Source organism: Mus musculus, chromosome 10 (genome assembly GCF_000001635.26).
Source record: "Mus musculus strain C57BL/6J chromosome 10, GRCm38.p6 C57BL/6J".
Classification (NCBI taxonomy): Eukaryota; Metazoa; Chordata; class Mammalia; order Rodentia; family Muridae; genus Mus; species Mus musculus.
Window position 1 is genome coordinate 45,284,872 of NC_000076.6, and position 26,156 is coordinate 45,311,027.

The window sequence follows — 26,156 nt, forward strand, 5'->3', positions numbered from 1 at the left end:
ATTCCTGCCAAATTCCCACAACATATGTTTTACTCATATCGTAAAACTATGTTGTAATAGAAAGAAGTGAAAGATATAAACAGAACTAGGAAGGATTATTGCAGGCTTAAAAATGAAAGAGATAAAGGAAGGACTGAAGGAAGGAAGGAAGGAAGGGAGGGAGGGAGGGAGGGAGGGAGGGAGGGAGGGAGGGAGGGAGGGAGGGATGGTGTCTTAGGATTTTTATCATTACAGTGAAACACCTTGACCAAAAAAGCAAACTGGGGAGAAAAGGGTTTATTTACCTTATGGTTCCAAATGACTGTTCATCATTGAAGAAAATCAGGTCAGGAACTCAAACAGGGCAGGAACCTAGAGGCAGGAGCTGATGCACAGGCCATGGAGGAGTGTGGCTTTCCTCTCATGGCTTGCTTAGCCTGCTTTCTTATAAGATTCAGGACCACAGTCCAGGGATGGCACCACCCGCAATGGGCTTGGCCCTCTCCCATCAATCACTAAGAAAATGCCATACATGTTGGAAATTGGTTCTAATGCTTTGATTCAATCAGGATTCTGTGTGTCCAAATGCTAAAGGTCTTTTCCCCAATTTTTTGATGTATCAATAAAAATGTCAGCAGCCAATGGCTGGGCAAAGGAAGATGGGCCGGGACCTTAGAGTTGTGCGAGCAAGGACACAGTGGGGAGGAGACACAGAACTCCAGGACTTGGGGAAGAAGGATGGGATGAAGGAGCAGCAGGAGATAAAGCCAACCAGCCATGTAAGATTTTGGGTAGATGGCCACTGGCCACTTTCCTGATTGGGCCTGGGGTAGCAGGGGAAGGTTTAGGAGTGCCTTCGAGGTAGCCAAGGCACTTTAAAAATAAGCTAGTGTGTGTGCACCTTTCATTCAAGAATCCAAAAATAGCTCCGGGGCTGGTGCAGTCAGCCAGGAGCCAAATCGGTGTAGCTAAAAACTCACCCCTACCCCTACCCCTGGATCTCACGGAGGCACTTCCTCACTTAAAGTTCCCTCTTTTCAGATAACTCTAGTTTGTGTGTCAAGTTGGCATAAGATCAGCTGGCATAGAGGGAAAGGGGACACGTTGGGCTGGATCTCATCTGGGAGTCAGGGCATTTAGTGAGCTACTGCATAAGCCTCAAGTGTTGAGGCTAGAGAAAGGACAAGCTGATGAGAGCAGGAAGGCAAGTCTCAAACTGAAGCTCTACCAAGACTTGTGGGCTGAGGTATGATGTAGTATTTTACCTGGGACTTACTCTTTATCATAAATATTCCTCACATCACAGGGCAACTAGTCAGCAAAGCTATCTTCCTGCTTAGCACCAGTACAGGGCAAAGCCCACAGGACAGGACAGGACAGAAGGAAGACTTCTCTTCTTATGCAGCTAGAGGACCCAGGGAGTCCTACACCTTTGAGGCTCCACTGACCAGGTATTTAATCTCAAAGGGACTCTGCTGGTGTCAAGGTAATGAAGTGCATGTGGGGAAGAGAGGAGAACAAGGTTGCTACTAAGTAGTCATGCTTACACAACACTGACTGTGGAAGGAATTGTAGTCTGTGGATGAGTCAGAAGCCTGGCATGGACTTCTTTGGGTTTTACAAAGCTGCAATTGAGACATCACACGGTTGAAGTTCTCACCTGGATTCTTGGTGGGGAAAGAATCAACTTCCAAGGTCACTTAAACTTACAGTTAGAATCCATGTCACTGGTTTATAGACAAGAGGCTGTTGGCTGGAGGTTGCCTCTGGACTCTTAGAGCCTACCACGCCTGCTCACCACAGGATGTCATGGCCATTTTCTTCACCAAGCCAGAAAGGATGGTCTCTACAGAAAGTCTGATGGCTAAAGGGAGCCTTTTATGACAGATTGTGGTCACAGTAGTGGCATCTGTGAGTCAGCTCTGCCACTGTTTAGAAGCAAGCCACAGGTGTTATCATGCAGTACATCCTTGGACAGCCAGAAACTCCTGGACAGACAGACAGCTCCTGGACCAAGAGACAAGACACATCATCTCTAGACAATAGCACCACTCCTGTGTCCATTGCCATGACACCCACTGTACATCCTTTTGCGCATGCGTCACGGTCCAGGTAAAAGACCTGTACTCTTGGTGCACCCAGCACTTGGGAGGCAGAGGCAGGCAGATTTCTGAGATCAAGGCCAGCCTGGTCTACAGAGTGAGTTCCAGAACAGCCAGGACTACACAGAGAAACCCTGTCTTGAAAAACAAACAAACAAACAAACAAACAAAAGACCTGTACTCCAAGCCACAGCCCCCTTTTCTCTTTTTCCCTCTCATCCCCTTGGAGGCTCCTCTACCAATAAAACTTCCTACGGGAGTCCGGCAGCGTGGTGGACCTCCAGGATTGTGCCGCTTATTCTAACAGCAGGTCCCACCTGCACTCCAGAAGAAACATAGAACATAGTAGCCACCAGAATCTGTCACACAGCATAACTTTATTGCTTCTAAGCTTTCAAACTTAACATTATGAATATAATCCCAGCAATTTCAAACACAGGACGCTCATACAATCGAGCACAAATCCAGAATGCATCTGACATAAACTTTCATGGCTTTCTTACTTCTCTAGCCTTCTTTCTTTTCTCCAGATAAATTTGAACACTGGAGCAAATTCCAAAGTGGTGAGTGGGAACAAAGGCCGGGAAGTCAAATGGTTTCCAGCCGTCCATGGTACAGAAACTGGGATGCTTGGCCTTTGTTCTTGTCATCTCTAGTCTTGGTTTCGTGGTCGTTCTGAGGCTTAAAACGGATTCCGATTACTCAATAAATAATGTTTGTCATGGGGACCAAAAAGATGGCCCAGATTGGCCCAGATGGCCAAGCTTGATGATCCACGTTGGATCCGCAGAACCCATGAAAAGGTGGAATAAGAGGAACCTCTTACACAAAGTTGTCCTCTGTCCTCCAGTCCCCTCTGCACAGCAGACACATAAACAGTGATAATACATGTTTTTAAAACTAGAAAAATGAGCTGAGTGTGATGTACACTCCTTGAATCCCAGCACTGGGGAGGCAGAGGCAGAGGCAGAGGCAGAGGCAGAGGCAGAGGCAGAGGCAGAGGCAGAGGCAGAGGCAGAGGCAGAGGCAGAGGCAGAGGCAGAGGCAGAGGCAGAGGCAGAGGCAGAGGCAGAGGCAGAGGCAGAGGCAGAGGCAGAGGCAGAGGCAGAGGCAGAGGCAGAGGCAGAGGCAGAGGCAGAGGCAGAGGCAGAGGCAGAGGCAGAGAGGCAGAGGCAGAGAGGCAGAGGCAGGTGGATCCCTTTGAGTTTGTGGCCAGTCTAAACCATATAGTGAGTTTCAGAACAGCCAGGGCTGTGTGGAGGGACCCAGTCTCAAAACAAGAAAGCAAGCAAACAAACAAACAAACAAAGTAACTACTAAATCAATCAAACAAACAAACAAATAAACAAATTAACTAACTAATAAAATAAATTACCTAATAAAACAAATAAAAAACACGAGAAAAAAAAATGTCCTTCTTGGAGTCATCTCTACCAGAATGGTTATATAAAATGAAAATCAGCAAAAAGGATGGCACTGAAATCTTTAAGTTGTGTGTCTCATTTTTCCTCCTTTGGTCAGGTCCAAAGGAAACTCAGAGTTAACTGCGGTGCTATTAGCATATCAAAGCACTGTCTCCACCTTGCAAGTACCTGCTAGCATCCTGGCTAGTCTCAGCTCTTCTCACCCCACCCTCCACCCTAAACTTCTTTACCCCTGCTTTCCTTCGCCCAGCTGCGTGTTCCTACAGGATCCTGACATTTTGGTCGTTCCTTCTCTTGGCTTTTAGCTCTCCGCGATCTTTATCTACGTCTTCTCTGTCTTCTCTTCTTCTCTTCCTCACCCCCACCCCATGTGCCACCTTCGCATGGCCTGGTTCAGTCTGTGGCTCATATTCAGTGTTCTACAAACTCTCCCTGTTCTAGACTCTTTCAGATGCCTCGGGCTATACTCCCGCTAGTATCTACAGTAAAAACCTCCTCAAACACGACTTGGAAAGGTCATGCCCGTATTTATTCACAGTTACCACGTAGTTTGGTCTACTGAAGAAAATAAAAACCTCATAGAGGCAAAAATGCATGTGACACTTGCTTTAAATTGCCCCTCCCCCCCTTTTTCCTATTATTTGAACTTATGTGGCATTTGTGTTTTGTCTTTTATGATCTATGTCCTTTATCTTTTTTTTCCCCCTTTAACCAACCTATTTACTCACAAATAAACACTGCCCCTTTTCTGCCCAGTACACATATATATCCCACACCTCTCTGGTGATTTTTCTTGTCTGTGGCCGGGTGAGAAGGCAGATAGTTGCTTCCCGTGCTGGTGCTCACCTCCATCACTCTCCACCAAGGGTAGCCCAGGGTCTGGGCCGAAGACTGGTTACCATGAGTCTTTACCAACTTAGAGCCTCGCGAGTTCCGCACCCTGCTGGCACCCGCTGGCTGCCCGCCTGCCTCGGAGCGCGCGCCCGAGCCCGTCCCCGCCGCTGGGAGCGGCTCTGATCGGCTGCGCCCTGCTTGAGCGGGCGCGGGAGGACGCGTCCGGGATCCCGGCGGGTGCGGGCGGGCAGCGGGGCGAGAGCGGTTCGGACCGTGGGTTTTCGAGTCACCAGAGCCGCCTGCCACTGCTCACTCGGCTGGAAAGTTCTACGGGCTCCATCGGGAGCGTCGTGAAGGCCGGGAAGGTAAGCTGAGAGCCGCGCGGGAGTGGCAGCCCAGCAACTTCGCAGGGCTGCCCGGACCGGGAACGGGGAAAGGCTCAGACCCCCGTTGCGCGTCCCCTCTGTGCGCGCCCTGGAGCCCGGTGCGCGCCGCGTGGCTTGCAGCTCCCCTAGGGATCGCGGGAGAGCGAGCGGTCCTCCCCCCAACGAAGCTGCCAGACCAGTGCTCCAGAACCTTCGCGGCGCCCTAGGCACCTGGTGCCCCAAGGAAAATATTTCGAGAGGAAAAGCAGATCCTGGGGCCCTGGCAGGTGTGCGTTTCACCATGGGCGAGTCATGCCCTGTAACACTTTCCTTTCCAAGACTAAGACCCCAACTGGGGTCTGTGCAGTTAGGGCGTGTGGTAGGTGCTGGGGTCAAAGGGCAGCTAGACTCTGACCTGCTTTCTGTACTTGGAGATCCCCTTGCCAGAGAAAGAACGACATTTATACACCCCACATGTCATCTCATCATCAAGATTGGTTTTAGCGGTTTAGTTTTGAGAGTCTGTATTGTAGGAAAGGATCAAAGACAGTGTCAAAATGCAGTACAAAGATCGAGGGGGAGAAATTTCAGCCAGGTAACATCTGGGGAAAGTGAAAAAGAAAAAAAGAAAAAGAAAAAAATACTAAAAGGATAAACATTTAATAAATTAATGGAAAGTAGGTTTAGAATCCCACTTTTAAAAGAAAATTGAATCAAAAATAACAAAATTACCCACCCTCCTGATGTTTCTGTTTCAATTTGCACGCTTGCAAAAGTGCAATTAAACTTAGTGACAGCCTTGGAAAAAGTATTATTGGTGCCTGTTGTTGTTGCCTTTTGTGACTATTTTGTTTCCCTGCTCATTTTTTAATTCTAAAATCTATTGCACGAAATATTTATTCTAAGCTAGTACAGTAATTAGGTGTTGTCCTTCATGGTAGAAAACAACAGCAACAGAGCTATAGACACAAACAAAAAAAATGGACCTCAGTTTCCCCATTTGCAAAAATAAAGGGATTAATTGGTTCCAGTTTCCAAATAACCCGAGGTTCTTCTGTCCTGGAAAATCTGTGTGTGGTCTTCAATAGTTTGAGATACTAAGCCAAACTGAAATCTAAAGCATTCTCTGTTGTCAAAACTTTATGGTTAAACAGGAGGCATTCAATAGTTAAGCTTATTAATCCAATTAGTTTTTCAAAATAGCTGAATCATTGTGTAGCCTGTGCTTGAGAATGCTTTCGTTCGTTCTATGCTGTTGATGTCACAGGAAGCCAAGATCCCAGAGTACAATCTTCAAGGCTCACGTGGACAGCTACAGCCCCTCTGTCTGCTCTTTCTGACCAGGAGAATCTGGAAGCATTCGCTATGATGTGTAACAAAGCAGATTTCAAAACTGCTTTGGAAAATGTCTATGATGGATATGCAAACCTGTTGAGGGTTTTTTTTTTTTTTTTTGTAATTATACTGTTCAGCTAGGGTTATGAGTGATACAGAGTTTGATTGAATTTACCTGTGGAAAAGAGGAACATATTAAATTACTAATTACATTTTTTAAAGGAAAGAGGGAAAAATCCTCCTTTATCTAAGTATAGAAATTGGGTAAAATATGTTAATGGAAAAATTATTATTGGTATTAACTAAAATAAATAACTAGAACTTGATGGATTAAATCACCTGGAGTACAACCATGGAGAGTCCTCCTCCAGCCCAGGGAGTCCTCCTCCAGCCAGGAGATGGGTTAAATCACCTACAGTATAACCATGGGGAGGCCTCCTCCAGCCCAGGGAGTCCTCCTCCAGCCCAGGGAGTCCTCCTCCAGCCAGGAGATGGGTTAAATCTCCTGCAGTATAACTGTGGAGAGTCCTCCTCCAGCCCAGGGAGTCCTTCTCCAGCCCAGGGACTCCTTCTCCAGCCTAGGGACTCCCCCTCCAGCCAGGAGGATCCAGGGCTAATTCACACAGATCTACAGTGACTTGTTACTTTGTGTTCTTTAACAGAAATAACCCCCTGAGGCTGTCACACTGAGATTGGCCAGGATAGGACTATCAAGGAAAGGGGTGTGGAATACTGTCAGGAGAGAACCAGCAACTTCCTGAGCTTATAGGGGAGTCTCTGGGACCTGAGAGCAGATACTCTCTAATACAAGTTCTTAGAAGGGTCCGTTTTTTTTTTTTTTGTTGTTTGTTTGTTTGTTTTTTTGTTTTGTTTTTGTTTTTGTTTTTTTTTTTTTTTTTTTTTTTTTTGTCAAGTTGGCTGAATAAGGAAGGGCAGGAAAAAGCCAACCTCTGAATGTGCCAGTGATGCCACTCTCCTGGGTCTTGAGAGCTCTGACCTAATGTTCATTCCTGGATGGGTTTGCTGGTGACATTATTGGGAGGTGGTAATGGTAGGAGATTGGCCTAGTAGGACTGTCACCGGTGGTGTGTCCTTGTGGCTGTGTCTTAGCTGGACTCTTCCTGCATTCCCCCTGGATCCTAGTACACCATCTACTTTGTCATGCCACGCCCACTGTAATGGTCTAACACTTCTGAGAACTCTTAAGTTGTTCTCATAGGTAATCTTGTTGTCACAGAGACATAGAAGGAACTCAGACAGCTCTGAAATACTTGTAGTCTTGAGCATTCCAGACAAGTGAACCGGATCTGTGAGATTCTTAGATGGAGAGACTGTTGCTGTTTGAGGAGGGAGGTGTTTATAAAGTCTGATACACACAGAGAGCATGGGCACCGCTCCTCGGCAGGCCTGTCCTCCTCAGAAGGTGTTTGTAGATGAATGCAGGCTAAGTAGTAAGCTCAGGGATGGTTTGAATATGCTTGGCCCAGGGAGTAGCACTATTAGGAGGTGTGGCCTTGTTGGAGTAGGTGTGTCACTGTGGGCGTGGGCTTAGTTGCCTGGAAGCCAGTCTTCTCCTAGCAGCCTTCAGATAAAGATGTAGAACTCTCAGCTCCTCCTGCACCATGCCTGCCTGCATGCTGCCATGCTCCTACCTTGATGATAATGGACTGAACCTCTGAACCTGTAAGCCAGCCCCAATTAAATGTTGTCCTTATAAGAGCTGCATTGATCATGGTGTCTTTTCACAGCAGTTAAATCCTAACTAAGACAGTTTTGCTTTTAACTTCAAAACTTTGCTGTGAAAAACCTTGATACTTGTTGAATCTGGATAATGGCTATGTGGGGTACTAGACTTGTTATCCCCTCCCCTCCCCTCCCCTCCCCTCCCCTCCCCTCCCCTCCCCTCCCCTCCCCTCCCCTCCCCTCCCCTCTCCTCTCCTCTCCTCTCCTCTTTTTTTCCCATGCCAGTGCTGGGAACCAAACCCAGGGCTGTCCACATCTTAGGCAAGGTAGCACCTCAGGCCCTGTTTTGTCTGTTTTTACTTTGTATAAATGATTCAGGCAGGAGCTGGAGTGTTAACTGGATCAGTCAGTTAAGTTCCTGCCATGTGACTATGAGAACCTGAGGTCAGGCCCCAGCCTGTTAGGGACACACGTGTAACCCAGTGCTGGGCACTAGTGGGTTCATGCAGGTCGCCCAGCCTGCTGGCCAGCCAGTCTGGCCATTAGTGAGCTCCGGGTTCAGTATCTGGTCATGTTTTAAAAACCAAGAGAGAACAATAGAGGAAGGCAACTGACACAGGATTCTAATCTCTACATGCATACACATGTGTGCACACTTGGACAAACATAGACATGCATACTTTAAACACACACACAGAACTTAAAAATTATTCAGTAGAAAAAAAAGATGAATTTGAAAAATTGGACAAACATATGCACATATTCTTTAAACACACATACAAAATTTTAAAAATTAATCACCAGGAGGAAAAGGTGAATTTGAAAAAATGAGGTATTTACTAATGGGGCATTTCATTTCAAATTGTATAGGGATTCAAAATGTATTTCGAGCATTTGAATGTAGGTTAACATTCCTTATATATAAGGAATCTATTAGCAGGAAAGGCTTCAGGATAAAGGCCTATGTGATAGTCAATGTCCTGTGGCCTTATTGATGGAAAGATCTAAAGAAAATACGACAGCATTGACTCTTTTTAAGTTCTTGTGTTTATGCATTACTATCTTTACAATTACAATATTTTTATATGTGTATGAGTATGTTGAGGTTTGGTCTGTTGCTGTATACTGTAATGCTAAATTCTATACCCAAAGGTCTAGGCCTACAAGTGACTTCTCCTGTTTCCAGGCTTCTGTTGTACAAACCTTGCTTCTTGATTTAAAACTATTGGGCAAATACAATTGGGTACAGCCAATTACTGGAGGGATGAGAGGTAGGTGGGTTAGGAGTGACCTGGTTAGAACAGAGAGAGGAGAGGAGGAGGAGGAAAGAGGATAGAGAGAGGAGGCCGCCATAAGGGGAGATGGGCCATGAGTACATTGCCAGGAGAAACAGCAAGTATCTGGGGTGCACCACTGGGGAGGTACCCAGGCCAGCAGTTAGAAAAGTAGATTAGGGGTTACGCCCAAGTAATTGTCAAAGCCAAATAAAATAACCATTGTCTGGGTCTCATTTATTTGTAAGCTAGCTGGGGATACGTTTAAATTGGTTGTACTTCATGAATATTTTACCTGCATGTATGTATGTGCACCACATGCATGCTTGGTGCCCATAGAAGTCAAAAAAGGCAGTTAGACCCTCTGGAAATGAAGCTGTGAGCCACCATATGGGTGCTGGGAACTGAACCTGGGCCCTCTGCAAGAGCAGCAAGTGCCCTTAACTGCGGAGCCATTTCTTCAGCCCCTGATTTTTTTTTTTTTTTTAATGTAAAGTTACCTTGTTGTTTTCTAAATTTTGTAAAGAATGCAAACTGAAAGCTGAAAGGAGTTGGATGCCAGACTTGGAGTTATAGAGCTTAGAGTCTGCCCAGCTGGTCTTGCTTTAGTGCAGTATTGCTTCAGTCCAGTGTTTCCTCACTATGATGTTTTGGGATGCTAATGTATATTCTGTGATGTTTAAGGTATGTGATCTGCTTTTTGAAATATAGGGGATTATAGTTAAGGATTATATGAATCTCAGGAGAGACTTTGAACTTCCGACTTTTAAACATTGTTAAGGCTGTGATGGACTGTGGGGACTTTGGAAGTTGGACTAAATGCATTTTGCATTGTGTTATAGCTACAAGCCTATGGGGGCGGTCAGGGAGTGGAAAGTGGTGGTTTGAATAGGTTTGACCTCTATAGATTCATGTGTTTGAATGCATGGCCCATGGGGAGTGGCATTATTAGGAGGTGTGGAATTGTAGGAGGAAGTGTGTCACTGTAGGGGTGGGCTTTGTGGTCTCTATTCTCAATTTCCATCCAGTGTGGAATTTAAGTCTCCTGACTGCCTTTGGATCAAGATGTAGAACTCTTGACTCCTCCAACACCAAGTCTGCCTGCAGAGTGCCATGAAGGGAAAACACAGCACAATGTTCAGAAACAATGGTAACTCAATTGTTGGGTACAGCACCTAAAATCCTAATCTTGTAAGCCTTATAAAATCTAAATCCTCCAGTGGCAAATCCTAACAGATCCTCCATTGAAACCGGGAGACACTTGTAGCTACATCTTGTCCTCACGCTATCCCTGTTCAAACAAACCTAACTCTCTCCTGCTTCCTCTCTTCCACTCTCCAACCTGGAAGCCCCACCTACTTGCCCAGTGATTGGCTCCTTTATTCATTAGAGGATTGGTTCACAAGAAGTCACCCGAGTATGATTCACTCCTTGTGCGCAGTCCCTCCCAGGAGAATTAGCATTAACATATTAACAGCACCAAGACCATCGAGGGCACTTCCCCCTTTCTGGTCTAATAAAAAACAAAACCTTGCTCTCAATTATAAATAGAACACAACTATTGCCATTTTGTAATTTATAGAATATAAGATAGACCTAATACTCAGTGCATCATTTATGTCATTAAGATAGAACATTGTCATCTATTCTAAATTAAAAGACTTAAGATTCTACCTTGACTTATGTCCTGGCTTTAGGTAGTATACCATCTGAAAACCATCCTCTCAAATCTATTCTCTTAAAGTAAATACCCAGGGTTGGCTATGAGACTATAAATAGTTTTTCAAAACTGTCAAAACTCCGAGAACGAACAACATTAACTAGAAATATATAGGAAGCCTAACACAGCATTCAGAAATGAGACAAATTATAGAGACAGCTGCCTGTCTATACAACCCCTGTAAGTCAGGAAGACAGAGCATGTCTTCAGCCTTCCGGCCCAGGATCATCTGACAGACCTTAGAGATACAGGAATATTAAGGACTATCCTATTCTGTCTCGACAGAACTAAGCTGTCCTAACCTGTAAATTGTGTCCTTTCAAGAACAGTACAGGTCTGCAGGAGAGATTAGCAATTTTCTGCCCAGTGGCGACTCGGCCACAAATGTACAGCCTCACCTGGATGCTCAGTTGTTTCTTTGAATCCACAAATGAGAAGCTGTTAGGAGCAGATTTGTCTCAACAAGTGAATAAATAACATTAAATGTCACATTCTGTGGATTTCTGATGTTTTTGAAAACCAAATATCTATGTAAAGTAATCTGGACTATTTTCCTTTAACTATTCTCAGTTATTTCTAATTGAAATATCTAAAAACACCATAACAATAAACTCAGAGTCATGAATTTGCTAATTGGCCCTTAACTCACAGGCTTAATCATCTCAGATCAGTTTATAATAACAATAATAGAAGGACTGGGTCTAAGCCCTGTACTTTTAAAATTTTAGCATCAATAGAAGAAATTTATACCAATGAAAACGTTGATTTTGCATCAAAATAAATTCTGTGCCAAAATAAGAAATGATGACTTCAACTTGGTAATAATTAAAAAGATTTCTACCAAATGAGATTATGGCTATACAATCAATTCTAGCTATTCCTCCCATTTCCAATTATGACCATTTCTACATTCCCTAGAAAGACAACCTATAATAGCTATCTCCAGCCCCAAGGCCCAGAGAACTGGGGTGACAACTCTTTATAACTTCTTCAAGCTGAATATGGGCATTGAGATTATTTTGAAGTTGGAGGTTGGGGAGGGGAGGGAAAATATGGGAGTTGGTTGGTCTCTGATGTCTGTGTCCTGCCTGAGTGGATCTGGCTGAAAGTCCAAGACATCAGGAGTTCAAGCAGGACAGTTCAGTATGTCTGATGAGGAAACTCACCAAGGCTGTATATTCTGTAATACACCAATCTCAAAACAAGATTTTAGTATCATCATGTTAACCCTTTTGTTTGACTTCTGTACTATAGTTTTCTGGGGATCTCCATCTATCAGATCTGATCCATATTACTCTGAAAGGGGTAAAGACACGAATCGCCTTTTCTAAAAAACACAAAAACAAAACCTTTCTCCCAAATCAGCATATCCTTGAGCCAGTAACCAGAAAAAAAAAAAAATAAAACTTTATTTTGACCTCTCTCCCAGAGGAATAATATAACCACAAAACTCGGCATCACACACATTTTGAAAATTAAAACAATCTAAAACAAATGAAGTAAACTAAAATACTGTATGTACCTATTCTTAGGCCTTTTCTATTTTGCCATGCAGGATATAACCCAGAATTCCTGTGGAGCTTACGTTAGACAGGATTTGAGTATCCTTTGAGGTATATTAGAGCAATATATCTTTATACCACCTTTCTGTTCTGCTCTCTGCCTAGGGCAGCCATCTTATTATACCATCTATTGTTCAGCTCTCTGCCTGGAGCCACAGACATTTATTTTAATAATACTTGTTCACTGTCCTCTCTACTTGAAGTTAGTGACTAATTTTCCCTATCCTAGTTCTGAACCCATGTGAAATTCCCCATGTGATTTAGACAAAATGAGTATATAAATTTATCCCAAAAGCAAATAATCCCAATTTTATAATTTCACAATTCAATCAATCTCTGCCCCAAGAAGTAGGCAACTTCCATTCTACAGCTCTCTGACCCAGAGCAACCTGCATTCCCCACAGCAGGGGACCTCAGAGACTGCTTTTTATGCTTTAAAACCCCCACCCACCACCTGTGTTTGAGTCCACGTGACTCAGAGCTACTCACTTAAAAAAAAAAAAAGAAAAAAGAAAAAAAAGAAAGTAAAACTCTAATTCTCGGGCTAATAATCTTAAATTTCTAGTGCCCAACATGTTGGTTCACCTGTGAGGTACGTGTCTAGGGGTGAGGGTAAAGGCTTTAAAGACAGGAACAAACTGAACTAAAACCAGCTTATTCATCATATTCCTCTTCATCCTCTTCAAACTCCTCCTCATCATCATCTTCCTCTTCTTTTCTTTTCAGCCTTGACCGTTTCCTGCTGCAGCTGGTTTTCCTTTAGCTCTGGAGGACTGCCCTTTTTGTATTTTTCCTTCAGCTTGGCAGCCTTCTTGTCTCGGGGCTGCATGTCACCATGTTGTTCCACATCTCTCTGAGTTTCTTTGAAGCATCACCAATGGACTAGCCGGGATGATTTGGGGGCAATACTTAGGACAAAACAAGAAGAAGGCCAAAGAAGGCCACTTGGGTGCACTGGGGTCCTTGGACTTCTTTTTGGTCTCCCATTTGGGTGGTGTAGGTTTTCATGTTAGCCTTGACCCTGTCTTCCTCTTTCTTTAGTGAAATGGTCCCCATGTCTCTGAGGACTTCTTACAGAACTCTGAGGAGCTGACTGGAGCATCTGTGCTCCTTGTGCTCCTCCTGGCAGGTTTGCACATGGATGCACATAGAGACATCTGCCTCTTCTGCTCTCCTTTGCCCATGTTTAGTTGATGCTCCTCTTTGAGGCACAGAGTCGCCCAGTGCCTGTCAGACTCTCGCTTGCCCCAGCACTATCTCTATGGACCTCAACATACTGAAATGTCTATGAGAGCAGGAACCAGACCCAGAAACACTTTTAATTAAAGGAAAGGGGGTGGGGTGGGGTAAGGTATGAAGCCACTGCTCTGAGTCTTATTGCCCTACTTTGATTTCTTTATAAGTAAACCTAAGTTCATACTCAATCAAGTGGAAACCTAATTTACAAGAATCCTTTCTGTAGCAAATGGCCAGGCGTCAACCAGTCACAAACAGCTGAATTTCAGCCATCCATAGGCAGCCAACTCATAACTCCATGCAAATGCGGCAGATGCCTCGTTGCAGTCAGTACGGAGATTCTTGGCTTTGTTTTCCTGTTCCACTCTTAAGAGGTTTGTACGAGGCTGGCTCTGCTGGGTAGCTCCTCTGAGTCCCTTGTCTGCATGCCTGGCTGATGGAGGCCCCCTTTGCCCCACCTCTGTCAATTTGTCTCACTCTTTTCTCCTCGTAAGATAATAATAGAGGTGCTTTCATATTATATATATATATAATATTTTCACATAAGAAAAACTGTAGTGAGCTTGGCATCAGTATTGAGATAGGCATGGTTGAGGACACTTGGAATCCAAAGACCTCAGAAGGAAGAGCATGAATTTGAGGCTACCTTGGTCTCTATAGCAAAGCAAAGGGGATAGGGGTGGGGAGAGAACAAGGAAGAGAAGGAGAAAGGGAGGAGGAGAAGAAAGCAGAGAAGAGGGAGAGATATTAATGTTTTCATGTCCTGGGTGATAACAGGTCCTTCCCAATTAAAAAGAAAATGTGTCTCAAGGGCAGATTGTGTTGCTTCCTGCCATTACAGAGCCAGCTGTCTGGTCTGTTATGATGCTGTGAAGTCCAGTGTCAGAATCACAATTTGCCCCAATGCAGTGAACTTACTTTTTCTGCCCAGAGTCCTGATGTTTCCTTGTTTTTCTTGAGGTTTAATAATTTAGCAGCGCTATGTCGTGATTAATTACTGTATCAATTTCTCCCTGAACTTGCTGTATTCTCTCTATTTTCCAATAATTTATTGTTCTTAATGTGGGGGTGATCTTTCCATTATTAGTATATCTCCCTCTATTTTGTAATTTTTTCCTTTGGACATCAGTCATTCTTACAGTACCTTATCTTTGCCTTCCGTATCAGTTTTCCGTTTTACTTTTGTCTTGCTCTCCTCTCAGAAGGTCTGGAGAGATGACTCAGTGGGTAAAGACACTTACTGCCAAGCGGGATGATCTGAGGTCAGTCCCCAGTATCAGGTCCAGGTTGGAAATAGAGCACTATCTGCTCAAATTTCCCTGTGACCTCACACACACATGTGCATCAAACCCCACATAAATAAGTGTAATTTAAAAGATACAGCAATAGGCTGGGAATGAGGGTGTGGGAATTCTGATGTGGTCAAATCATTTCTATGTTTGAAACTAAGGGAAATACCTACCTGTCCCTCCTTCCCACGGTGTTCTTACAGCTATGAAGATTCTGGCTTAGAGTTCTTCATGAGGGATGTTAGTTGTCACTACTCACTATAGTTTCTCCTATTCAGTGAAGGGGTGATATTAAAAATCAAGGCCCAAATACAAGGGTTCGTGTTGTGTTGAGTTGTGTTGTGCTTGACTGTGCTATATTTTATGTGTTATAATTGTTCTGGAAACCATAGTACATAAATAATAATGGTGCCTTTCTTCTGTTACATATGGAAATTGAGTTTCTGCAGAAAAAAAAAAGAAAGAAAGAAAACACTTTAAACCTTTCAGAGTTTTAATTTGTAGAAGCTAAGCTTTATTTTCTGTCCTCAAGTTCAGTTTACACAATGGAATACTACTCAGCTATTTAAAAAAATGAATTTATGAAATTCCTAGGCAAATGGATGGACCTGGAGGGTATCATCCTGAGTGAAGTAACCCAATCACAAAGGAACTCGCACAATATGTACTCACTGATAAGTGGATATTAGCCCAGAAACTTAGGATACCCAAGATATAAGATACAACTTGCCAAACGCATGAAATTCAAGAAGAACAAAGACCAAAGTGTGGACACTTTACCCTTTCTTAGAAATGGGAACAAAACACCCATAGAAGGAGTTACAGAGACAAAATTTGGAGCTGTGACGAAAGGATGGACCATCTAGTGATTGCCATATGCAGGGATCCATCCCATAATCAGCTTCCAAATGCTGACATCATTGCATACACTAGCAAGATTTTGCTGAAAGGACCCAGATATAGCTCTCTCTTGTGAGACTATGCCGGGGCCTAGCAAACACAGAAGTGGATGATCACAGTCAGCTATTGGATGGGTCACACGGCCCCTAATGGAGGAGCTAGAGAAATTACCCAAGGAGCTAAAGGGAACTGCAACCCTATAGGTGGAACAACAATATGAACTAACCAGTACCCGGGAGCTCTTGTCTTTAGCTGCATATATATATCAAAAGATGGCCTAGTCGGCCATCACTGGAAAGAGAGGCCCATTGGACTTGCAAACTTTATATGCCCCAGTACAGGGGAACGCCAGGGCCAAAAAGGGGGAGTGGGTGGGTAGGGGATTGGGGGGGTGGGTATGGGGGACCTTTGGGATAGCATTGAAAATGTAAACGAGGAAAATACCTAATTAAAAAAAAAGTCAAATGCAGTCTTTGCAGCTAATGGCAGCATTGACTGGCTTTTGTCTTTGGCCAGTTCTTGGTCAGACAGGCAAAGGGGGATGTTAACATAAAAATTCGGATTTCTCTGTCAAAGGCATTCCTGCCAAAGAAATTCTTCTTGGGAAGTAAGAATGCTGTCCATAAAAAGATGTGAATGTAGTTATTCTGGTCTGGATTCTCAGGACCAGGTGCGGCTTTGAGCTGTGAGGCTGGAGACTGACCATGACTGGCTTTCGGTCTTACTGTCTTTTGAGCCATGTCTCTTGACCGGATTGTAGAATCACCACTTAACTAGTATTTTAAAGTCAAAGAGGTTCTCACAAGATTGGCTTCCTGGCTGCTTCTAATCAACCAGATGTTCTGCCAGCAGCACTAGACGCCCTCACCACAGGCAGCTGGAGCTGAGGAGGTGGGTACCCTGTGGGTGTGCTGTGTGCAGGTCAAAGACTCTCTTTACATAACCAGATTCACTCATATACACAGCTGTACAGCTGCTGAAGGAACCACTGGAATATCCTCTGTTGAGTATACATATCAATCCTCATTTCTTTTCTTTGAATCTTTTTTTTTTTTTACAGAAAATACATTTTTTCATATAATATATTCTGACTACTGTTTCCCCTCCCCACTTTCCCATCCACCCAAAGCCACACCCTTCTTTCTCTTTTTTAGAATACAAGATACAAACAGGCATTTAAAATAATAATGATAATAATAATAAATTAAGATAAGATAAAATAAAGACAAACTAAAATAGGAAAAAACAAACAGACAAACAGAAAAAAAAAAAAAGAGCCAAAGGCACAAGAAACACATAAAGACACAGAGACACATATTTGCACACAGAATACCCATAAAAGTAAAATTGGAAGCTATAATATATAAGCAAAAGGGAGGGAAAGCCCAAACAAAGCATCATAAGACAAAAAAAAAAAAAAAAAACAAGACAAGACAAAAACACCTTGTAAACATATTAAATTCATGTTGGCCGTCTGCTGCTGGGCATGGGGTCTGCTCTTCAGGGTGGTTTGTGCATCCAGCGAAATCCCATTAGAGAACACTAATCAATTCTCAACCCAAGGGAGCCAGCAGAGGCCCAGAGAAGAAACATGATAGAGTCAGGACAGGGGCCCAGGTCTGTTTGTGTCTAGATCTCCTGTGTCCTGACTCCTCATTGGATTTCAACTTCAGACTCACTCTTTTTATTTTTATTTTTTTAAGGATGTATTTTTTCAACAGAATGTATACAGTTGCCCATATCAGGGATTGATTTCTGTGTCACCAAAGAAGTCTAATAAAAGAAATAGTTGACTCTTAAGGACTAATACTCATCGGAAACTTTGTGGAGGAGACACGGAGACGGTTCAGTCTGTAAAGCGTTTGTGTCACACTTTGAGGACCAGTTTTAGATGTTCCACACTCACATAAAAACAAACAAAAAAAAAAAACAAAAAAAAAAAAAAAAACAAAACCCTGGGCTTGTTGTTGTGTCCCTGTAACCCTGGTGCTGAGGAATTGGAGAAGAGTGGATCCCTGGAGCCTGGTGGCCATCCAGTCAAGTGGAATTAGTGAGCTATAGGCTCAATAAGAGACCCTATCTCAAAACATAAGCTGAGCCAGTACAGGTGTGCACACCTTTAATCCCAGTACTCCCAAGGCAGAGGGATGAAGATCTCTGAGTTTGAGGCCAACCTGGCTTATAAGGTGAGTTCTAGACCAGCCAGGGCTACATAGTGAAACTCTATCTCACACAAAACAAAACAAAAGATCTGGAGAGTTGGCTCTCTGATTAAGAATTCTTATCTTGCAGAGGACCCACATTGATTGGACTGCTAACTCATAATGTATCTCACAAACATTCATAACTTCAGTTCTAGGGGATCCAGCATCCTCTTTCAACCTCCTAAGGCACCAGGCACATGTGTGGTACATAGACATACAAGTGAGAAAAAAAAAACACACATAAAATAAACAAACAAAAGTAAGTTGGCAAGCAATTACAGAAGATTCGCAGTATTGGCCTCTGGCCTCCACATGCACATATGTGCATATACAAACACACATGTGTGAACATATCATACATATCACACACACACACACACACACACACACACACACACACACACATACACCAAAAGAAAAGGATGTGAAACAATTCATTTGCTGAGCCATTTTAGGTCAAAACATAAATTAATAGAAGATTTACATTTTATAAATGGCTGATATTTAATTATCTAAGAAAAATACCTTTTCCAAGTTGGATGAGATTCAGTCATAGTCACAATCTCTTTGATAATTCTACTTTGAAGATCAATCTCAGAAAATGTACAGAGTGTGATTCTGTAGAATTGGGGGAAAGGTGCAGGAAAGAGGTTCATGTGTTTTCTTTACCTGTCACTGCTCAGCTGTTGGCTACTGATGAATTCTGGGAGGAGTCACGGAGTTCAGTCATTCCTTAAGAATTTACCAGGTTCCAGTGAGCGTTCCGAACAGATGACCCTGGTTACACTCAGCGCTCACAAAACCAAACCAAAAGTCATGAATGTTGGAAAGGGACTTGGGAAGGGGTTTCTAAGAAGGAGAGGGAGATGAGGGTGTCGGGGAATGAGTTGTTCCACTGGAAACCCAGACGAGGCCAAGAATTTCAAAGTCTGCTGCAACTTGCAAAAGTGTCTTTTATTGTTTCAAGTTCGAACTTGGATCACATGCCTCTCACTCACAGGGTGAATGCTGGCAATCGATGCCTGAGTCCCGGAAAACACTGGGTTTATATACAGTATAGTTAGAAAAGGGGAGTGGAGGGCTGTAATCATTTGGTGGAGTTAATGGGTGTCTGTTCAGGGACTAATTTTATGGTCAGTCGTAACCGTCTGTAACTCTGATTATCTTTTCTCCACGATTTAAATGCAGGGCCCTAATCTCCTTAGTTTGTTATTTCTCTAAGGTCGCAAGGACAGGCACCTGGAGAGTTCGGCTGCTTATCAGGAAGAGTGTTGGGTTTTGGAGAGGTGGGGAGGATGTCTCACACTGTCTCCTCAGGATGTCTCCATTAAGGGGGAGTTTTATGGGTAGTTCTATCTACCATACCATTCTAACTGCTAGGCTGGGTTCCCTTGGAGGGGCCAGGGAGGAGGAGGGAACCCAGGGCTTGCTGCAGGAGGATGCAGCATAGAAACCAGCTGCCTACATATCTCGCTTGCCTCAGGCTGGAGGGAGGGTGGGAGCTTCTGGGGGGGGTTGGGGGGGACGCAGAGGCAAACTGTCTGTACACCACACTGAAGTCTCCCTGGTGAGACTTTTAAGAAATGGGACAATTATTCACAGAGAGTCAGCATCAGTAATTCGGGGGTTACAACTGAGTAATCAGAATGTATTATATATTCATGGATGAAGTTGTCCCAGAAGAAGCAATTTAAAGTTTGTTTTTAAATATCAAAAAAAAAATTACTTGTGGAACTAGGGCCTCAATAAAACATTTGCTTAAGGCTACAGATTTATCATAGTGAGTATTTTGAGTAGACATTAAATACTCAGCATTAATGTGTGTAACGTTAGCAACTTGGCAAGGAAGGCGGGCAAGCTTCTGACATGCTTTCATAGGCCAGCTTAATAAAAGGATGAATCACACTGACGATTTGTTTAGTGTACATGGTAAAGAAACAGTCAAGTTTTGCATAACGGTTTTGCGTACGGTGTTTGTAATTGAATCTGTGAGGAAGGGGAGAGTTTATGGCAGGTATAAGAATCTCAGTATTTCTCTTAGGCATGATTGGTTTCGTTGCTAGGGGTTGGTGAGAGAGCATGGCATCACCCTGCAATGCTTACCTGGCTGTTTTGTTCTCACTGCTTTCCTGTGACAGCAAGTGATGTCTTTCTAAAGAGAGTATTCACTTAAAAATCAGCATGTCATGATTTCCTCTAGATGAGTCTCAAGTAGACCTTTAAACTCTTAGTTTAATTATGCAAATGACCCTTGTAATTTGGAAACCAGGTCTATATAGTGTCAACATTTCAGTATCAGTAGAATGCCAGTTCCATGTGGCACCTCTCAGGCAACGCCATCACAATGTGTGCCTGTGTCACACATTGTCCTCTGACGTCAGGCCCTCTTGTTCTTTAACGCATGTGACATTTCCTATAAGAAAGCGTGTTTATTCAACATTCCTTACATGTCTAAACAGTTCAGTTCAAAAGTGCCAACTAGCATTTGCTAAGTCTTCATAATGACGAGAAATAGTGGAAGCATTTTGGAAGACGATGGGTGTGAGGAGAGATTAGGAAGAGAATGTGGCGTTGCCTGAGAGGTGCCACATGGGAGAATCATGGACTCTGCCAGTTGTCATAGTTCCCAAGAGAAAAGGCTGTGGTTGGAATAAAATCCAGGCAAGACAGGAGGCTTAAACACAACTAGGAATGTGGGGCCTGTGGGTGGGTGAGGAGACAGTGTAGCTAGTTACAAACACCTTGAAAGGAGGTTGCCACCAGCTGTAGGGGAGCTCTCTCAAAGCCTTAGTAGTGGCTGCTAAATGCTATTGGGCTAAACCAAAAAAAGTTCTCTATCAGGATCTAGAAGTCAGTTGAGAGAAACTACATGTTGGATCAAAAATGAGTTTCTGATAAGACAGGTGCCTAAGTGCTTCCTCTAAATGCATGCTTCCTTGGCCTACAATTTAAAGCCAAAAAGGATGTCCAGGACTTGGAGAGATGGAGGTTTCCTCCCACCTATCCACCTGCTGCAGCTCTCCCCATACACACTGTGTGTGTGTGTGTGTGTGTGTGTGTGTGTGTGTGTGTGTGTGTGTGTGTGTGTGTACACAAAAACTGTGGGTCAGGAGTTTAGGATGCTCTGCTCACAGCCTCACAGATCTGCAGTCAAGAGGTCAAACACACTTCATTTCTCATTTGGTGTTTCAAACTCTCAACTAACTAGAGGATTTTGGTTCTCAGCGACTACAGGACCTTACAAGCTGCTTTGCTGGTTCAGGTCTCCTTTGATCTCAGAGAGATCACGAATAGTTTCTTCCTTTAGAGACTTTACAGGCAGACCACAAACTGGATGCTTGCCTTCCTTGGGGTCTGCAGGAGCGCAGTTCTGACGCACCCTCCTGCCTAGTCCTCTGAACCCCACATAACATAAAGGAGGAGGGACTGTTTCACCATCACTTCCCATAGACTGTTGTCTAACTAGGGGAACGTCTGCTCCTCCCACTCACAGTTTCTCACTCCCACCCCAAGTGGGAACTACGTAGAGGGATTTCTATCTTTTATGTATGTCTGGGCTCACATGTCTGTGTGTATGTATCTCTGAGTGTGTGAATAAACACATACGTGTTTAAAAGGGGTCCCAGTAAAGGCTGAAAAAGTTTTCGCGATCTCATGATCTGGAGATGCAGACATTTGCATGCTACCCAGTAAGACCTCTAGGATTCAAACTTTGGTCCTGTGGTGGTTTGCATGAGTGGCCCCTGAGGCTTAAATGTTTGAATACTAAGTCTCCAATTGGTCCTCATGATCAAGTAACAAGCACTCTAACTTGGCAGGCATCTTAGCTGCCTAGTGATGCTGATACAATTTGGGAAGATCTGCTAGGAAGTACTGGACTAATGGGGGAAACTGTTGCTGGCTTCCAGAGAGGGAAAAGCAGAGGGGTGGCTTGTTAGGGGCCCATAGGGTGAATGGGAGGTCAGAACACAGGACAGAAAATAACAGCAAAGAAATCACGTTGGCAGGACTGAACCAGCTTTGCATTAATAATTAAAGATGGAGAGCAGCCAATGTAATTGTCTGTATTCCTGTCTTCAGTGGTAATCCTCTAGGGAAAGGCGGTGTCTAAAACTACGCTAGTCTCAGTGGCTTAGCTCTATAATATACAAGCAACAAGTATAGTGGTGCGGTTTCTATATTATTTTAAGTAATAACGTGAGGGGAAACATTTCTTCATTTGAGCCACCTGGTACTATTTATTTGTTTGCCATTTAAAACAGTATGCATTGACATGTATGCAATGTATTCTGACCATATTTATCCCCTCTACTCTTTCTTATGCTCCCATTGTGACCCTGCCTTCTTCCCAACAAGCTCCCCTCTTACTTTATGTGTGCATATATGTGTGCATGCATGTATGTCTGTGTGTATGTGCTGCATGTGTGTGTGTCTGTGTCTCTATATATGTGTTTCTGTATATGTATTTGCATGTATATATGTGTGCATGTGTCTCTGTATGTACATGTATGTGTTTCTGTGCATGTGTGAAGTCTATGTGTGCACACATGCATGTGTGTCTATGTGTGCATGTATGTTTCTATATGTGTCTCTATGTGAATGTGTGTGTGTCTCTGTGTATGTGTATATATGTGTCTGTATGTGTATTTCTGTGTGTCTGTCAGTATGTGTGCATGCATGTATGTGTTTCTGTGTGTGTGGCTGTGTGTTTCTGTATGTGTGTGTGTGTGTGTGTGTGTGTGTGTGTGTGTATTTCTATGTGTGTCTCTATATATGTATCTGTGTAGGCATTAATTTAAGGGTGAAATCCTTAACTGTTCCTATTCTAGCTCCCAAATAAATGGTGAGCTTATTTAAGTTTATTAACAAGCCTGAAGCACTATGATTGGGCACACATTTATCTATTTTAACCCTCATGGCGAATCCCTTGGTTACCTGCTCATCACAGCTCCTCCTGAAGCCTCTCCACATGGTCTTCTGCCTCATGGCCACCTCTTTCTTCTTCCTTGTGGTCCTTCTCTCCTGTCTCTCTCCAGGGGACCCCTGGCTAGGATCAGAAGTCCAGCCTTCCTATCTCCTTCTCCCAGCCATAGGCTGATCAGCTCCATATTAACTAATCAGAGATAATTGGGGAATATTCTTTACACAACACTGATACAGGAGATGGTTCAGCAATCATGACGATGCTAGTGTCTGGACTATACTAGATCTCTGGGCACAGAAATCAGCAACTGAATATACAGTGCACAAGACCAACCCCCAACGTGTGTGTGTGTGTGTGTGTGTGTGTGTGTGTGTGTGTTTCTGTGTGTCTGCGTGTGTATGTGTCTGTGCATGCCTGCATGTGTGTGTGTGAGTGTGTCTGTGTGTGCATGTGTGTGTGTTTAGTTAGCTTTGGTTGTATATGGGTGGAGGGTTATTTACCAGAACATAGGCAACATACTAGTGACCACATGAATAATGAAAATGATCAGCTGCCAATAGCTTCTCAGCTAGGAGTGAGGACTTGAGAGTCCCCCTCAACCCATCATGGGATAATACAGGCCCTGTCTTGGCACAGCCAATCACAGCTGCAGTGTTTTGCACACATGCAGTGCAAAGATCATGTCCTGTCCAGAAGACGGTGCTTCTCTGAACCTTATCCCAACCCACATTCTTCGGCTCTTCCATTTTCAACTGCCCTCTTCCTTGTGTTCCATGAGCCTTGCAGGGTATGGTATAGACGTCCCACTTAGGACAGGGTACTCAATAGTCACTGATTCTCAGTACTCTGACCAGTTGTAAGTGTCCACTAATCATGGCCCACTGTGACAACAGGCTTCTCTGACCAAGGCTGAGAGCAGCACTGACCCATGGATATAAACACAAATGTTCAGAAGGCAATTCAATAATATGTCCATTTAGAAAGTCAGCAGCAGTAGCTTTTCTTCTAGATGCATGTTTGCCGAAGGTGTAAGAGTGTGGAGGTTGGCTTGGGAGACGGCAGAACATGAGCAACGTGAAAGTAGATGAGAAGAATACTAATGGTGGAAAGGTGGAGATGGGGAGAAGGAGGTGAGGACCAAGACCTGGATTTTTCCTCTGACTTCCACACATGTGCAGTGAGGTACACGTGTGTAGACACACATATTCACACACACTGCACAGTTTGAACATACTATCCTGAATGGGAGTAATGCTGTTCCTGAAACTGTAGGCTTTTAAAGGAATATTGTAGAGCTAGTGTTGGAGTTCATCAAAAGACCCTCACTCACAAAGACCACAGAGACCACCACCATCGCTGCAAAACATGAAGATTTTTATTGATCCAACATGTTGGGGATTCCCCTCTCAGCATGTAGGCCAGAGGAGAGACCCAGAACAAAGAAAGAACACACTTTTTATACCTCTGTAAGGGGCAGATTTGAGCAACAGGATTCTCATTGGTGTAGTAAGTAACCCTTTCAGGCATTGGTTGGTTTCAATAGTGACTAAGTAACCCTTTGGCCCAGTGACTCACTTGGCTTGCCCCCATGGGGTGTTATTATGATTTGGTCAGCAAAGTAATAGTACATTTTGAACTTATGGATCAGCTATTAACATCACAGATATTAACATCAGGGGAATTCTCAAAACAAGGTCAGAGTGGTTTGTGGTCTTTGTCACAATTCAGTGTGGGGCAGGGAAGCAGAAGAGTTGCTAATCTTGTTATGGTTATTTCTCTGAAGATAGTTAATATTGTTTTGGTAGTTGCAAGCTTAATCATTTTGACCACTAAAATTATGTTTTTACATTTGTTTAGTCAGCCAGCTTCCTTATCTGGCTTTGTACTTTGCCTGCTAGTTCTGTTTGGAAAGTCTTTTTTGAAGGGGGAAGGTACTGTGTGGTCTTGAATTCATTTTGGATATTACACTATGTGTGGCAAACTTTTCCAAGTTGTTGACTAGGGAAACCCTAGAAGCCCCCAAAACAACACAGGCTATTGCCATTGCTCTTGGTAATGTACCAGACCTAGATAATAAGACCTTATTGCTGAAGGTGCCCTGTACTCTGGCTTCCGGACATAGAAACATTAAGCTAAAATTGATCTAGAAGCTTCCTCCCTGCTGCCTAGCTTTTATGCTGCTGGAAAGGACTGTGCAGGCTGCTGGGAGTCAGTCGTCGGTCGTCTCATCTAGTTGTGAACCCTTTAAGGTACAATACTGACCTGCCGAGCAAAATGCTCCTGGGTGTAAAAGTGGCATGACAGCTATGGTGGTGACCAACTGCTTTCTGATTAGATCTGAGGTCTGTTTAACAGGAGAGAGCTCATACCTAGTGCTTCAAACCTAGTCAAAAGCCATGGATGAGGAGACTAAAAGAGACCCTGAGTGGGGAACCTTCTACTGGTTGGTTGGTTGCTATTTGCTTTTCAGACAAGGTCCCACTATGTAGCCTAGGCTGGCCTCTAATTCAAGGTCATCCTGCCTCAGCCTCCTAAGTGTTGGGATTTCCAGAACTGCCACCTTACCTGGTATCTGGTACCACTTAAAGTAGATAGAATAGGTGGTGTTTCCCTTGCTTTGTTGGCGAATAAACTTTCCTAGGCTCATGCGGAGAATAGAAGTCAGAGAAGCTGTGATTTCTAAGTCCTGGTGATGTGTAATGGAAACAGATTAATGCAGAAGAGAATATGTGTCACACTTAAACAGTTTGTACTTGAACAATATTTTTACCTTCTCTGAATTTCATAATTCTCCTGAGTAAAATTACCTGCCTCGTGGGGGTGTTCAGTGAGATATAAAAATCTGCCTAGCATGTAAGTATTGAATGCATGTACCATCTCAAGGATAAGTAGGAAAAAAAAGACAGCTGAGAAAAATAAGAACTTAGCATATGGAACACATACTGAGATTGGCATCTGATTCCAATTAATGAGTAGAATATTGGTATTTTGAGCTTGTGGGATGCTTGGCAACCCAAACTAACTCAATAGCACTGGCTACCATACTATTTGTTGTCTTCAATCAAAGCAGTAATTAAATGTTCTTAAGAAGCTCAAGGTCATAAGCAAAGGATTCACTTTGAATTTGGAGTTGGTCCATATAGATTTTTTGGGGGGTGGAAGGATTCCCCAACTTCCCAGTGTATTTGTGTTGATGTATCTCAGAGGTTGGGCTCTTCCCTGCATCTGTGCACTTAGAGTACCCAAGTATTTCAACATCCCGTGTTAGAGGTGGAATATCTTAGTATATTCAACTGACATTCGTTGGATGCAAAGGGTCAGGCAT

The 26,156-nt window shown here is 43.5% G+C and overlaps 1 protein-coding gene and 1 long non-coding RNA gene across 3 annotated transcripts in view; one reads left to right on the forward strand and one right to left on the reverse strand.

Annotated features, from left to right (window-relative positions):
• Positions 1–2,439: 2,439 nt before the first annotated feature.
• On the reverse strand, positions 2,440–4,545 carry Gm15934 (predicted gene 15934). Its single transcript, NR_155869.1, has 2 exons — positions 4,352–4,545; positions 2,440–2,762 (listed from the first exon to the last, which is right to left on the reverse strand). It is a non-coding gene; the product is annotated as a predicted gene 15934 (long non-coding RNA).
• The window catches only part of Popdc3 (popeye domain containing 3), a 29,146-nt gene continuing 7,423 nt past the window's right edge, over positions 4,434–26,156 (forward strand). The window contains exon 1 of one of the 2 annotated variants that reach the window (NM_024286.1): positions 4,434–4,704. The gene's annotated coding sequence lies outside the window, so the exon portion shown is untranslated. The remainder of the gene's footprint in view (positions 4,705–26,156) is intronic. The other variant, XM_006512931.4, reaches the window with a different exon arrangement.